Consider the following 14,565-nt stretch of genomic DNA (forward strand, 5'->3'; position numbering starts at 1 on the left):
TGGTTAGGCATGTTCAGGTCACAAACTGGGTTTTGCTGGTGCGGAACACTAATGTGTTCAGGCTGAGTAAAGGTCCCCAGACTCTGGCAGGTTTGGGTCTCTCGGGAAGATTCAGATCAGATATTTTTGAGACCTTCACATCACTACTGGACACTCCTGGAAACATATCAGGGCTATGATGATGTGTTTACTTGGATTTGGTTCCAAAAAGATCTAAAGCCACCCATCTTCAGGGTTAACCCTGCAGAATCCAGTCTGGGTTTCTTGTGATTTTGCCTTCAAGTAGAATCACAACAAATTTTCAGCAATCATGTTTCAAATAGTTTTGTATACCATGACAAATATCATTTAGGCCAACTTTTTTGAAATGCATTGTAAAGTTCGGATTCTGTTTTTTGGCCATATGTCGACATGTAGGATCTTTAGAATCCTAAAATGATGGATTTGGTGTTGTCCAGTCTACATTGCTGAATAGACCAATGCAAGAAGAGGCTAAGACTGATGCTATCAATCTATATAGACATGTAGACTTAAAATAACGTTCAAATATTCAGATAATTTATGGATTATTTTTTAAAACTCATACAAAACCATTGCCTCTTGGAAGTAACAATTTCAGGGCAGGAATGAGCCACCAATGTGATTCATGGAATTCATATGGTACCCTGTTGATTCAGAACCTGGGGCAAATGCAAGTATTCAACTTTAAAACCATGTATGGAATGGTGTATTCTATTGACTTGGCTGAATACTGGTCAAATTCTCAATACTAACTATAAGCAGAATTGTCACATTGCAACACGAGCAATAATTTATTGTACCATTTTTGTCTGGTAGAGTAAATCATGGGAAAAATGGGTATTCAGCAGAACCTGGAGTTCCATGACTCCCAGATAATTGTACTTATTAATATTTAAAGTGCAGCATCTGGAGTTTTGACCTCAGTACTACCCAGTGCAGGAGATTTGAATTTAATTCAGCGGATATCAATATATTAGAAAACCTCTGAGAACCGCTTCCCAGTGATCATTGATATTGATTGAACAACTGAGCACTTTTAAACTGGCACATGCATACATGAGGCAAAATGGCGGCTGTAAGGTTAAACAGGGAGCAGAATGTGAGGCGAATCACAGAATGTTGATTTAAGAGCTGCCATTGACTCACAGCTTACTGGTATCCAATATTCTTATCCCACCCTAAAGGTTCAAACTTCAGAAAATGATTAATTATCACCACTGGAAAAATGCCCTGCCATTGAATTTTATGGAAATCCAAAGCCTGTTGTATGACTTTCAGAGGGAGCTACCATTGGTTTGATGAATTTGCAAAGGAATTTTGTATTCAGAGTAAGCTTCCATTCCTCTTAATACGTCAATAGAAGCATCAGTATGGATTTCAGATCTAATGGAAAGCTCATATTTCTGACGTTCCATGGTTCAGGAGGGTCACAGTGGAAGAGTAAAGTCTAGAGTCTTTTCTTTGTTAATCTACATAGAAAATTCAAACTTGTATCTAACAAAACCCTATTATTTCTGGGCCTTGGCCCCACAGTCCTATGGAGGGTTCTACCATGGCTCATAATACCCAGTATGCGTAACCTCTTCAACACTAAGAAGAAAAGTCCTCTCTTGAAAAGTTATATAAACAATGAGGGGTCATTAATGTGAGACTTCATCTTATAATCAATCTATTATCTTGCTATTATGTGGTTGCCTCCTAACCAGAGCTAGCTATCTTAGATTCAGCCATGCCAGTCAAACATGTACCGATAATATCGTATGAAATAGATGTATAGTGCCTGGTTGATTCTTACATATATCCATGAACTGAATTGGACGGTTCGAAATTGGGCAGGTTAGAAACTTTCATCTGCTGATGCACCATGTTGGCCAAATAAGAAAATAAAGAGAAGATGCAGAACCTATAAAAGTCCTCTTCACCCATGACTCGATTAGGCAGATGTAACCAGCTTGTACGTGTATGGCTGCCTTTAGCTATTCCTACAAGAATAAACATATACATATACATGGATCTTTTTTTGGGATACTGACAATATATAAAAAACCATGTCCAAGCATCAAGACCCAATATCATGGGGGCTTTTCTTTTTTGATGGTAAGAGAACCAAATATCATGGCAGAGATGTTGTCGTTTCACTCATTATCTTTATTTCTATGGTCCTACCTAGCCCTAGCCTGGGTTGTCTTTGCTGACACTCTACCCCTGCCAAGCAAAATGGCACCAGACCCTTTTCGTTCTTTTCTTTATATAAATTGTGCTCTGCAATATAAACTCAATGACAAAAGTGATAAATGCTCTCTTGGACAGCCTCACAAGCTTTGGAAAGGACCCCTTTAGTAATTCCGCTTGCTATAGGGGAATGTAGGCAGTGACATGACAATTGACAAAGTGTCACTATAGTAGTTTTTAATCCTTGGTTGGATATGACCATTGCTTTCTATACACTATCTGTATCCAAATCTCTTAATTTAGCAGTTTTCTGAAACAATCGTGCAATAAGTCCATACAGGACATCTTACTCTATTTCTGCCCAAAAAAAATCCATGAACAATTTTTGTTTTCAGGAGCCTCCACTTTAAGAGCTACAGGTTATACCATCAGAATTGCAGATTTGCAATCAAACAGCTCCTCTCCGCTTCCTCCTGATCATTTCAGAATAATTGACTTTTTCATTTTGGAGCTTTTCCTTGTGAATGACAGAGAACCAATCCTATATCTTTCATCAGCTACATCAAAGCGCGATGAGCCTCATTGTTGTATTGTAACATTAAATAAAAATCGGCACCAGGCTTCAGAGGGAAAACTCACCGGCGTAGCATATGGCCTTCATAAGGTGTACATTAATGAGATATATAAAGGGACAAGATAAGAAGCGCGTATGTTGTTATAACCTACAGTAAACTAAACGAAATAGATTTCAAAGAGATTGCCGTTCCCTTAGACAGATTTATATTGCAGGCGATGAGCAGAATAGAAATGTGTGCAACTTATTCTCTGGGATTTCAGGAGGCCTTTGATGAAATTACACCTGACAAGCTTTAGCTTGGTCTGTAAGCCACTGGGAACGAGCAGAAAAAAGGAACTGGGCACGGACGCAGACAGTAAAACAAAGGAAAATGATATTGATTATGAACTGCAACAACAGGCACTGCCCTGGATTGTCTTTTATTTTATATTCTGGAGGTTTTAGTAAGGTCGGTACTTCTCAGACTTCAAAGCTGAACCTTGAACCTGGTTGTTGGAAATCTTCGTGGGCAATGCTTAGGGTCTTTAATGTGAAAATGCAATGGCTGGCCAGGCCAATTTGCCCTAATCTGTCATACTGGTCCACAGCCTGCTCATAACTGGGCTCACAGCAGACAACTAAGTTTTATTGAACAAATGTAGTTCTACTGCATGGAACTTACCAGGATTCACCGGTTAAAAGGGAGGAAATACTGGCATATGATATAATTAAAGAACCATAACTTTTTTATTACTTTTTCTGAATAGTAAACTATGTATTTTGGAGGTGCTTAGGTGTAGAGCAGTGCTGAATGGTACAAGGGAGCCCTGTACTTGCCGAGAGCATCTTTTCTGCTGCCTTGGGTTAATGATGTGTAAGGTAGGGACATTTCAGTCCCAAGTGACCTTTCTCTATATATATTGTGCCTCTAAGAGCCGGCAGTGAAGTGAAGTAATGAGAGAAGCTCCATTTTGGGACAGCAAAAAGCTGGACTATGGGCCAGTGTTGGACTGGGGCACCTTGAGCTCAGTGGCAGATTTGACCTCAAAGACTCCTGTCGCCATGACCATATTAGCCTCCAACCCTTACCCCACAAGGACCAAGGCCCAGGTTTTTCTTCTGGTACCCCCAGGGCCAGTCCAACTCTGTTATGGGCACAAAGATTATATTCCAGAGGGGAATATGTATCGTAAAGCAGAATCCAAAGGCTCCATTTTTGGACAGGCTGTACAATGCCAGTGTCTTTTTGGAGTACCGTTATCCCACTGGAGAACCTGAACTTAAGGGACTCTATCACCACCACCGTCACCACTGACTGCCAGCCCTCCCTGACTCCAGGACTGGGGCTAATCAAGATTTCTCTTGGTACCACGGTGGACCAGTTTAACCCTGCTATAAGCATTGAGTGCATATTCCGTATTGTGAAACAACATCCAAAGAAGGTGATAGAATGGTCTTGGTATAACTATTCTGTAGTAAAAGTGGCTCCAAATATTTCACCCCAAATACTTTCAGTAGACTAGTTTAGCCTGAAACTACTGGAAAAGACCAGTTTGGCATTTGGACAGAATACAGATGTCTTCATCCTTGGAAAGTCATGAAACACGTAGCCGAGCGTTCCAGTAATTATACAGGTGACAGGAAGGTTATCTGAAAACTACTCTTTAATGAAAGAAAACAAGGTCAACGCCTATCAAAGGGGAGCAAAGTTAAGATATTTTGTTTTATCAGCCCCCGCTGGGTGAATCTCCAAGCTACAAAAGGCGAGAGACCACCGTGATCCACCGCAGCACTCAATGAACTAAGGGCATATCTTCAAAGCGTCTCTTTAAAGCAGGAATGATTAATTATAGGAAATTCCCCACGATCTTACCCCCGTGCTGTTTATTAAAATTACAAATTCGACAGCACAAACACATCTTTTCATCTCGCTCCCTTGACAGCTTCTTGCTGCGGGAGCTGCTTTTTGATGTCGGCTCAGATCTGCAATGGAGGAAAAAGATTTCAAGCTTTTGTTTTTTTTAGTTTTTTTTTTGCCTTTAACCTGCTCCATAAATCTGTGTTTCATTTTACCTTACATTAGGCAAGGCTCTGTATGCCAGGGAAGATCTTTCTTTCCATCAAGTGAGATGTTTGGTTTAAATAGCGGTTGAGATGAAATCTAGCCAAGCACTTCAAAAGCTCTAAGGCTGTGTGACCGTAATTCTTAAACAATCTTTTCCTCCGCTGCCCTTAAAGAGCTTAAATTCTGCCATTTTTCAGAATGAAGGCATAACAAAAGGCAGTTTGGGAGGCTCAGTTTGATCTAAGGCGCATACGAATGTGCCTGTACGCCGGCATCCTCGGAAGTTTTACAAGTGCGTTCCTCTGGGGACCTTTAAATAAAAAAGGAATTTGTTATGTGGATCAGCGTGTCACTTGCTTATATAATCTCGCTGCCTTTATACTTCTCCTTTCTTCTAAATATGTTATTAATATAACCCCCCGAGGACTTGGCTTCGTAAAAAAAAAGGCGGCGGCTGTTGGAGTGACGTCTGTCTAGACATAGCAAGCTTTCATTCTGGAACGGGTACAGGGGAGATGCATTGCTCATCTTTCCTTTCTTCATACCCATCATTACAAATAGATTTCTCCCCTGCATTATTTATATAGACAGTGCGCTAATCTGAAAACCGCTTGGTTCGGGGGAAAAATGTTGTTGGATGTATTTCGCTCAACGTTAATGGCGCTTTCATGTAATGAGGAGAAGCGGATATTTTTGTGTGGAGGTGGCAATGCCAGAACAAGAAGAACTGGAACATGAGATGGGCAGTGGCGGAATTATTCTCTCCATCCCAATCCCACAAATGTTATTAAAGGGATACTGTCATGGGAAAAAAACATTTTTTTCAAAATGAATCAGTTAATAGTGCTGCTCCAGCAAAATTCTGCACTGAAGTCCATTTCTCAAAAGAGCAAACAGATTTTTTTATATTCAATTTTGAAATCTGACATGGGGCTAGACATATTGTCAATTTCCCAGCTGCCCCAAGTCATGTGACTTGTGCTCTGATAAACTTCAATCACTCTTCACTGCTGTACTGCAAGTTGGAGTGATATCACCCCCTCCCTTTTCCCCCCCAGCAGCCAAACAACAGAACAATGGGAAGGTAACCAGATAACAGCTCCCTAACACAAGATAACAGCTGCCTGGTAGATCTAAGAACAACACTCAATAGTAAAATCCCATGTCTCACTGAGACACATTCAGTTACATTGAGAAGGAAAAACAGCAGCCTGCCAAAAAGCATTTCTCTCCTAAAGTGCTGGCACAAGTCACATGACCGGGGGCAGCTGGGAAATTGACAACATGTCTAGCCCCATGTCAGATTTCAAAATTGAATATAAAAAAATCTGTTTGCTCTTTTGAGAAATGGATTTCAGTGCAGAATTCTGCTGGAGCAGCACTATTAACTGATTTTTTTTCCCATGACAGTATCCCTTTAACATTTAGAGACAGAGCTGTGTGTGTGAGAGAGTGTGTGTAGAAATATTGCCATTAAAGCAGAACTAATGCTTATAATTTATGGTTAGAAATGGTGTACCACACAGAGGTTCGCTAGCACTGTATTGATAACGATTCCCCGAAAAGCAGCCCCTCCTTCTTCTTAGGCCAACTTCTGGGTTTCAGTGATATTGTGCAGTGGGCTTCGGGGTTGTTGGAAATCATCATCCGTCATAGAAGTTGGTTCTAAGGGCAGTTTTGAGTGTCAGCGGGACTGCACATGCTCAGTTGGCTCCTGTTGAGAAGCTAAATCTCAATATAAACGCTAACTAATGAAACTGAGGTTAAATTTGTACAGGGCTGCCATTAGGAATTATGGGGCTCCAATTATTAACCTACTAGTCATCTGGGCCCCTGCCAACACATAGAAGAGGGCCCCATTGAAACAAAACCTGCCATTATCAGTTGGTCTTCTTATTTATTTTGTTTTGTATTAGCATTCTTATTCTCCCTACAATTGAATATGCCCCTGAAAGGTATTTTAGATATATGTGTATCTTTTTTTTCATATCCCATCCGGACGTCCTTTCGGACTGCTTCCTGGTCACTAGGGTCATTAATCCCTAAATAGCAGAGAGTAGGTGAAATTCCAAGCTGGAGAGGTTTAGAACAAAACAGTCAATTGAAAATGAAGACCAATCGCAAAAATTGCCTTAGAGTATCACTGTCTATCTCAAGGTGATCTACCCCTTTATCACTAATCAGCCCTGTATCGGGCATTATTTAACTGTGTTAAACTGACACTGTTACCAGGACAGAAATAGGGAAAGTCGTTGCTTAAATGCAGGCGCTTCCCAAGGATCGGACGTATAACTGTGCAGGTGTTTTATGCCTGTGAAACCCCACTGATTAGAGCCAAACCTGTAATCACTATGTCCAATTAATCAATTGCTTAATTAGGCGATGCACTTTTAGGTGTGTATAAATCTAGCCCTCTGGGCAGCTACGGAAGTTGATGAACCATCTTTTAGAGAATCTATTATGGTGTTGCTCCTATTAGTATCCGCAGAAGGTGCCAGGAATGTTGTGCATTTTTTCCCCGGCTGCTGCTTAATTCCAGTGCACTGCGACATCTAAACTTCAGAGATATTTCTCCCAGACTGTTGTTAAACGTGCGTTACTGTTGACTACTGATACAACAAGGGCAAAGGCCCAAGGCCCTTTAGAGGTGCAGATCGGTGCCTATGAAGATGCCCCAGTAGCTCCCCATCTTCCTTTGAGCTAATTCATCGAACATCCTTTGGGATACATCTATATCTATAGCTTATTTAGCCTCTGCAACCTATAAAAACTGATCAGTAAATATCTTTGATCAGTCAACTGCAAGATAAATGATATAAAATGCCTTCTTGACTGCTATGGGTTACTACAATGGGACAGTCATTGCCCAAAGCCCAATTCCTCTTTCCCTGGTATGATGTGCCCTAAAATGTACATAGCTCTAGTTGTGGGCGGCATGAACTACAGTATGCATCTGTTTGGGCTAACAAGGCCAACTCATTGTCTCTCATTACCATTCACATTTGGCTGCTGTCCCCCATTAACTCTTCAGATATGATGGGTGGGCACAGATAGCTTGACCCAAAAATGGAGAGTAGGCGATCTGTGATTCCTAGGGGAGTTTAGAGGGCTGTGATTGTTAGAGGGTTAGGGGAGTGTAGAGGTATGTGTTGGATATTCAAAAAAATATATTTCTGAAGTTTTGGAGGGTCTTCAAAGAAATTTACTTTGGCTTATGTTCAGTCATATGTATTGGTGCAACTGTACCTTACAGAATCTAAATACAGTTGGTTGCATTGTGCCTGGCACAGTTAGAACGGCCTACCAGAGGATTTTCCTTTTGGCCAGGTCTTTGCGGGTCCAAGTCAAAGGAAATTCCCACAAGCACTTTCTTATTTCTCTGTAGACCTATAAAACACCTAGAACATTCACCACAGTGAGAAACCCAACATTTGAGTAAGAACATCCTGACTATGCAACTGTGGGGGAAGACCATGCTACTTGAAGTACTTTTATTCCAAGCCAACCTGGATCTTCTTGCAATATTCTTCCCGTTATTGTGTAGAGATACCTCAAGCACTCCTCTTCTCATTCTATTTCTATTTACAGGACATTACCACATTCCTTTATAAATGTTCTCTCTCTGTGCACACACACAGCCTTTCTAAACTGTAAAGTCAGATAAAATAAAATAGAGCGAACAAATGATTTCTGTGACAATGTAGGGGGAAAAGGCCATTCTTCTGCCTGTTCATGATGCCTCGCGCCTCAGAACCAGAGCTTCTAAATGCTCTTTAAACCTCAGCTTTTGATATTCGGATAGCTGTGAAAGGTGAAGATTCCTTCTATCCATTTATCTCCACAGCGTGAGCCATTGGGATTAGCTAATTAAATTCCGCACCTCTGGTTTCCATGGCGCTTGTCAATGCATAAATCCATCTCCTTGGATAAAATATGGGTCATGGTATCACTTTCTCATTGAGTGGATTTACAATGGCAGGGGGTGGGGCGGGCAATAAACCTCCAGGTCTTTATTATTTGAAATTTTGCTCAACCTCCAGGCTACAGAACAATAAAACAACATTGGACGGAATCAAGGAGACACGGTCCAACCCCACCACATCCCATAACATTTTTTATGATGTTGTTGTCTTTAATCTTATGGTGCATTCTTCTCTATCATTGGGCACCTGGCTTAAAAATAGGGCCACGAACAAAAAAGACATTTTGTCTGTAGCCAATTTTTTTGTAATAAAAATGTTTTAAATGCAACGTCCAAGACTAGATTTCAAATAATTTAATTTTAAACATTAAACCCATTCCTTACCTGCACTTATTCCTCTAAAGATGCAACTGTAACGCTATTTAAGATTGGTAAGACACCGCCTTCTTTAAATCACAGTGGGACTCTTTGCTCTCCTTAATTAGAGCCTCTTATAGGCTGGAGGTGCAGCTTTCTGTAGCCTGGAAGAATCTATTCAGATTTGAATATGAAAGTGTGATGTTTTTGTTTTTTGTTGGGTGATGAAAACAGGAGAAGTTTGCTCATTTGGGATGGTGGTGGGGGAAGGAAGGCCGTATGGACAATTCAAGACTTTGCAAACTGGCCTTTTGGTGTGTTTGATAGAAAAATTGCCAATGGACAGAGGGATGGACTCTGCGGGCTGGAGGGTGTATGGGTGGGTTTGTGGGATTTTTGGTTATTTTTGTTTTGTTGTATGATTTGTAAACTGTTTATGAATTGATTGAATTGAATTGATTAATTTAAAGTGATCTTTTAAATAAAAAAATTCTTAATTAGAGCCTCTGGCTGCTCTGCTAACTCCCCTCAGCCTGGCTCTTACTCTCGGCATCAGCTATAACAAGATTTAACCTCACCCTCACTACTAGAGATGTCTTCTACCTTAGGTTCTCCAGCCCCATCTACTCCTTCATCAACTGGGGTCCAAAGAGGCCAAACCACATGATGACTTATTGTTTAAAGACTATGGATACCCAAAAAACCTAGTCAATAAGGAACTAACAGGGATATTAGGTCCAACTAAATCCCCCATAATTCCTACCTACATACCTACAATTTTCCCAAGTACCTGGTTCACTTTCCACGGCATTGTCAGGAGCAATTTTAAGTGTCAAAACCATGGACATTCACTGCGATAGTTAGATAATGTAATGCTGCATCTCTTTCCTATTAAAGCTACTCCTTGGCTGTTACACACCCCCGGAATGAACATATACTGACAGATGCAGGGTTTGGGGGAGGACATGAATAAAAACAAGCTGATAGTTCTGTTGAAGACAAAATGACTCAGTTTGTAACCCTACCCCTACATGTATTAGTACGCCTTCCATCCATTTCCCCATCACTTCAGCATGGGCTGTATCTGACTGCCGGCTGCACTTTAACTGCGGGACACGTTTTAAAAGGGGGCCATGCTGTTTCCCTTCCCCGTCCCCACTGCATTGTTAGAATGTCGAAATCAATTTGGAAAGAATATCTAAATTGAAATGAAAATATATTCTTAGGAGTGTGTGACACTAAATGGAGCTCGGGTGCAGAGAGATTATGTTCAGAAGCTTTTAGAACAGCACATTTCCCAACCCACGGGGACTTTTAGGCCATTTCGGTGTCTCGCTTTGCTGCGGTGTCATTTTTTTAAAATATGTGGCTGTTAATGTTCAGAATCTGCATGGCAGCTTCCCTTTGTTATTTCTGATGCTAATGGCAAGTTCAGACTAAGGTTATGGATGAAAAATGTTGTAGTTGAGCAAAAAAAAAAGAAAAAAGAAGCTTTTAAGGGCACAGAATCCTTCTGAAGTATTTTAAGGAGGCATCAAATGCAACATCTGGAGATTCTGCTAAATACTAGGTCCTCAACCAAAGAACTGACCAGATATTAATGCAATCTGAGTCTTAGGGTGGCCAGACATGGGCCATTAAAAACTGCCAACTTAAAGTGTATAAAGGGCCTGCCAACTAATAAGAATTTACCAGCAATGTATTGGGCCGGTTAGAAAATGTATTGGGCCGGTTAGAAAATCCTTATTACACAAGGGCCACATCACTTAATTGATGTGGTGCTTAACAAGTTTGCAGGGCCTTATGATTGATCTACCCAAATTCATTATCTGCTCACCTCCCTATGTCATCAGCCCATTTACACCTAACGTAAACTGGCAACGTATTTATCCTGCTGTGTATTCTGGGGTATTATACATGGAATTGGCACTGTATTTATCTGCTGTGTGTTCTGGGGTATTATACATGGAATTGGCAGTGTATTTATCCTGCTGTGTGTTCTGGGGTATTATACATGGAATTGGCACTGTATTTATCTGCTGTGTGTTCTGGGGTATTTTACATGGAATTGGCCCTGTATTTATCTGCTGTGTGTTCTGGGGTATTATACATGGAATTGGCACTGTATTTATCTGCTGTGTGTTCTGGGATATTATACATGGAATTGGCACTGTATTTATCTGCTGTGTGTTCTGGGGTATTATACATGGAATTGGCACTGTATTTATCTGCTGTGTGTTCTGGGGTATTATACATGGAATTGGCACTGTATTTATCTGCTGTGTGTTCTGGGGTATTATACATGGAATTGGCCCTGTATGTATCTGCTGTGTGTTCTGGGGTATTATACATGGAATTGGCACTGTATTTATTCTGCTGTGTGTTCTGGGAATTATACATGGAATTGGCACTGTATTTATTCCTGCTGTGTGTTCTGGGGTATTATACATGGAATTGGCACTGTATTTATCTGCTGTGTGTTCTGGGGTATTATACATGGAATTGGCACTGTATTTATCTGCTGTGTGTTCTGGGGTATTATACATGGAATTGGCACTGTATTTATCTGCTGTGTGTTCTGGGGTATTATACATGGAATTGGCCCTGTATTTATCTGCTGTGTGTTCTGGGGTATTATACATGGAATTGGCACTGTATTTATCTGCTGTGTGTTCTGGGGTATTATACATGGAATTAGCACTGTATTTATCCTGCTGTGTGTTCTGGGGTATTATACATGGAATTGGTCCTGTATTTATCCTGCTGTGTGTTCTGGGGGTATTATACATGGAATTGGCACTGTATTTATCTGCTGTATGTTCTGGGGTATTATACATGGAATTGGCCCTGTATGTATCTGCTGTGTGTTCTGGGGTATTATACATGGAATTGACTCTGTATTTATCTGCTGTGTGTTCTGGGGTATTATACATGGAATTGGCACTGTATTTATCCTGCTGTGTGTTCTGGGGTATTATACATGGAATTGGCACTGTATTTATCTGCTGTGTGTTCTGGGGTATTATACATGGAATTGGCACTGTATTTATCTGCTGTATGTTCTGGGGTATTATACATGGAATTGGCCCTGTATGTATCTGCTGTGTGTTCTGGGGTATTATACATGGAATTGGCACTGTATGTATCTGCTGTGTGTTCTGGGGTATTATACATGGAATTGGCACTGTATTTATCTGCTGTGTGTTCTGGGGTATTATACATGGAATTGGCACTGTATTTATCTGCTGTATGTTCTGGGGTATTATACATGGAATTGGCCCTGTATGTATCTGCTGTGTGTTCTGGGGTATTATACATGGAATTGGCACTGTATGTATCTGCTGTGTGTTCTGGGGTATTATACATGGAATTGGCCCTGTATGTATCTGCTGTGTGTTCTGGGGTATTATACATGGAATTGGCACTGTATTTATCTGCTGTGTGTTCTGGGGTATTATACATGGAATTGGCCCTGTATGTATCTGCTGTGTGTTCTGGGGTATTATACATGGAATTGGCACTGTATGTATCTGCTGTGTGTTCTGGGGTATTATACATGGAATTGGCCCTGTATGTATCTGCTGTGTGTTCTGGGGTATTATACATGGAATTGGCCCTGTATTTATCTGCAGTGTGTTCTGGGGTATTATACATGGAATTGGCCCTGTATTTATCTGCTGTGTGTTCTGGGGTATTATACATGGAATTGGCACTGTATTTATCCTGCTGTGTGTTCTGGGGTATTATATATGGAATTGGCACTGTATTTATCTGCTGTGTGTTCTGGGGTATTATACATGGAATTGGCCCTGTATTTATCTGCTGTGTGTTCTGGGTATTATACATGGAATTGGCACTGTATTTATCCTGCTGTGTGTTCTGGGTATTATATATGGAATTGGCACTGTATTTATCTGCTGTGTGTTCTGGGTATTATACATGGAATTGGCCCTTATTTATCTGCTGTGTGTTCTGGGGTATTATACATGGAATTGACACTGTATTTATCTGCTGTGTGTTCTGGGGAATTATACATGGAATTTGGCCACTGTATTTATTCTGCTGTGTGTTCTGGGTATTATACATGGAATTGGCCCTGTATTTATCTGCTGTGTGTTCTGGGGTTTTATACATGGAATTGGCACTGTATTTATCCCACCAAGTGTTCTGGGGTATTATACATGGAATTGACTCTGTATTTATCTGCTGTGTGTTCTGGGGTATTATACATGGAATTGGCACTGTATTTATCCTGCTGTGTGTTCTGGGGTATTATACATGGAATTGTCCCTGTATTTATCCTGCTGTGTGTTCTGGGGTATTATACATGGAATTGGCACTGTATTTATCCTGCTGTGTGTTCTGGGGTATTATACATGGAATTGGCACTGTATTTATCTGCTGTGTGTTCTGGGGTATTATACATGGAATTGGCACTGTATTTATCTGCTGTATGTTCTGGGGTATTATACATGGAATTGGCCCTGTATGTATCTGCTGTGTGTTCTGGGGTATTATACATGGAATTGGCCCTGTATGTATCTGCTGTGTGTTCTGGGGTATTATACATGGAATTGGCCCTGTATTTATCTGCTGTGTGTTCTGGGGTATTATACATGGAATTGACACTGTATTTATCTGCTGTGTGTTCTGGGGTATTATACATGGAATTGGCACTGTATTTATCTGCTGTGTGTTCTGGGGTATTATACATGGAATTGACACTGTATTTATCTGCTGTGTGTTCTGGGTATTATACATGGAATTGGCCCTGTATTTATCTGCTGTGTGTTCTGGGGTATTATACATGGAATTGGCACTGTATTTATCTGCTGTGTGTTCTGGGTATTATACATGGAATTGGCACTGTATTTATCTGCTGTGAGTTCTGGGGTATTATACATGGAATTGGCACTGTATTTATCTGCTGTGTGTTCTGGGGAATTATACATGGAATTGGCACTGTATTTATCTGCTGTGTGTTCTGGGTATTATACATGGAATTGGCCCTGTATTTATCTGCTGTGTGTTCTGGGGTTTTATACATGGAATTGGCACTGTATTTATCCCACCAAGTGTTCTGGGGTATTATACACAGAACTGGCACTTTATTTGTTCTGCTGTATGTTCTGAGGGTATTGTACATGGAATTGGAAGGAATCTATGTAGAAAATGTCCTTAATTAGTCTCTGCAAACACAGAAATCACCCTCTGCCTGTACTTCCATGTATCATTTTTATTTACTTTCTATCTATATCCATATCCATTATCTCTTTATGCATTACTGTTGTCTTTATAGCGCACATATTACTGCACGGAATAGATACAAACTATTACCGTTACCTATATGGCAAATACTGGCAATGAATTATTTTCTAAAAGCAAGCAAATCACTAATGTGTGCAACTCGCATTGTATCACTTAGGAAATGTATCATATAAATGCGTCTATAAAATAAATATATGAGATCGT

This window comes from Xenopus laevis, chromosome 8L (genome assembly GCF_017654675.1).
Source record: "Xenopus laevis strain J_2021 chromosome 8L, Xenopus_laevis_v10.1, whole genome shotgun sequence".
Taxonomy (NCBI): domain Eukaryota; kingdom Metazoa; phylum Chordata; class Amphibia; order Anura; family Pipidae; genus Xenopus; species Xenopus laevis.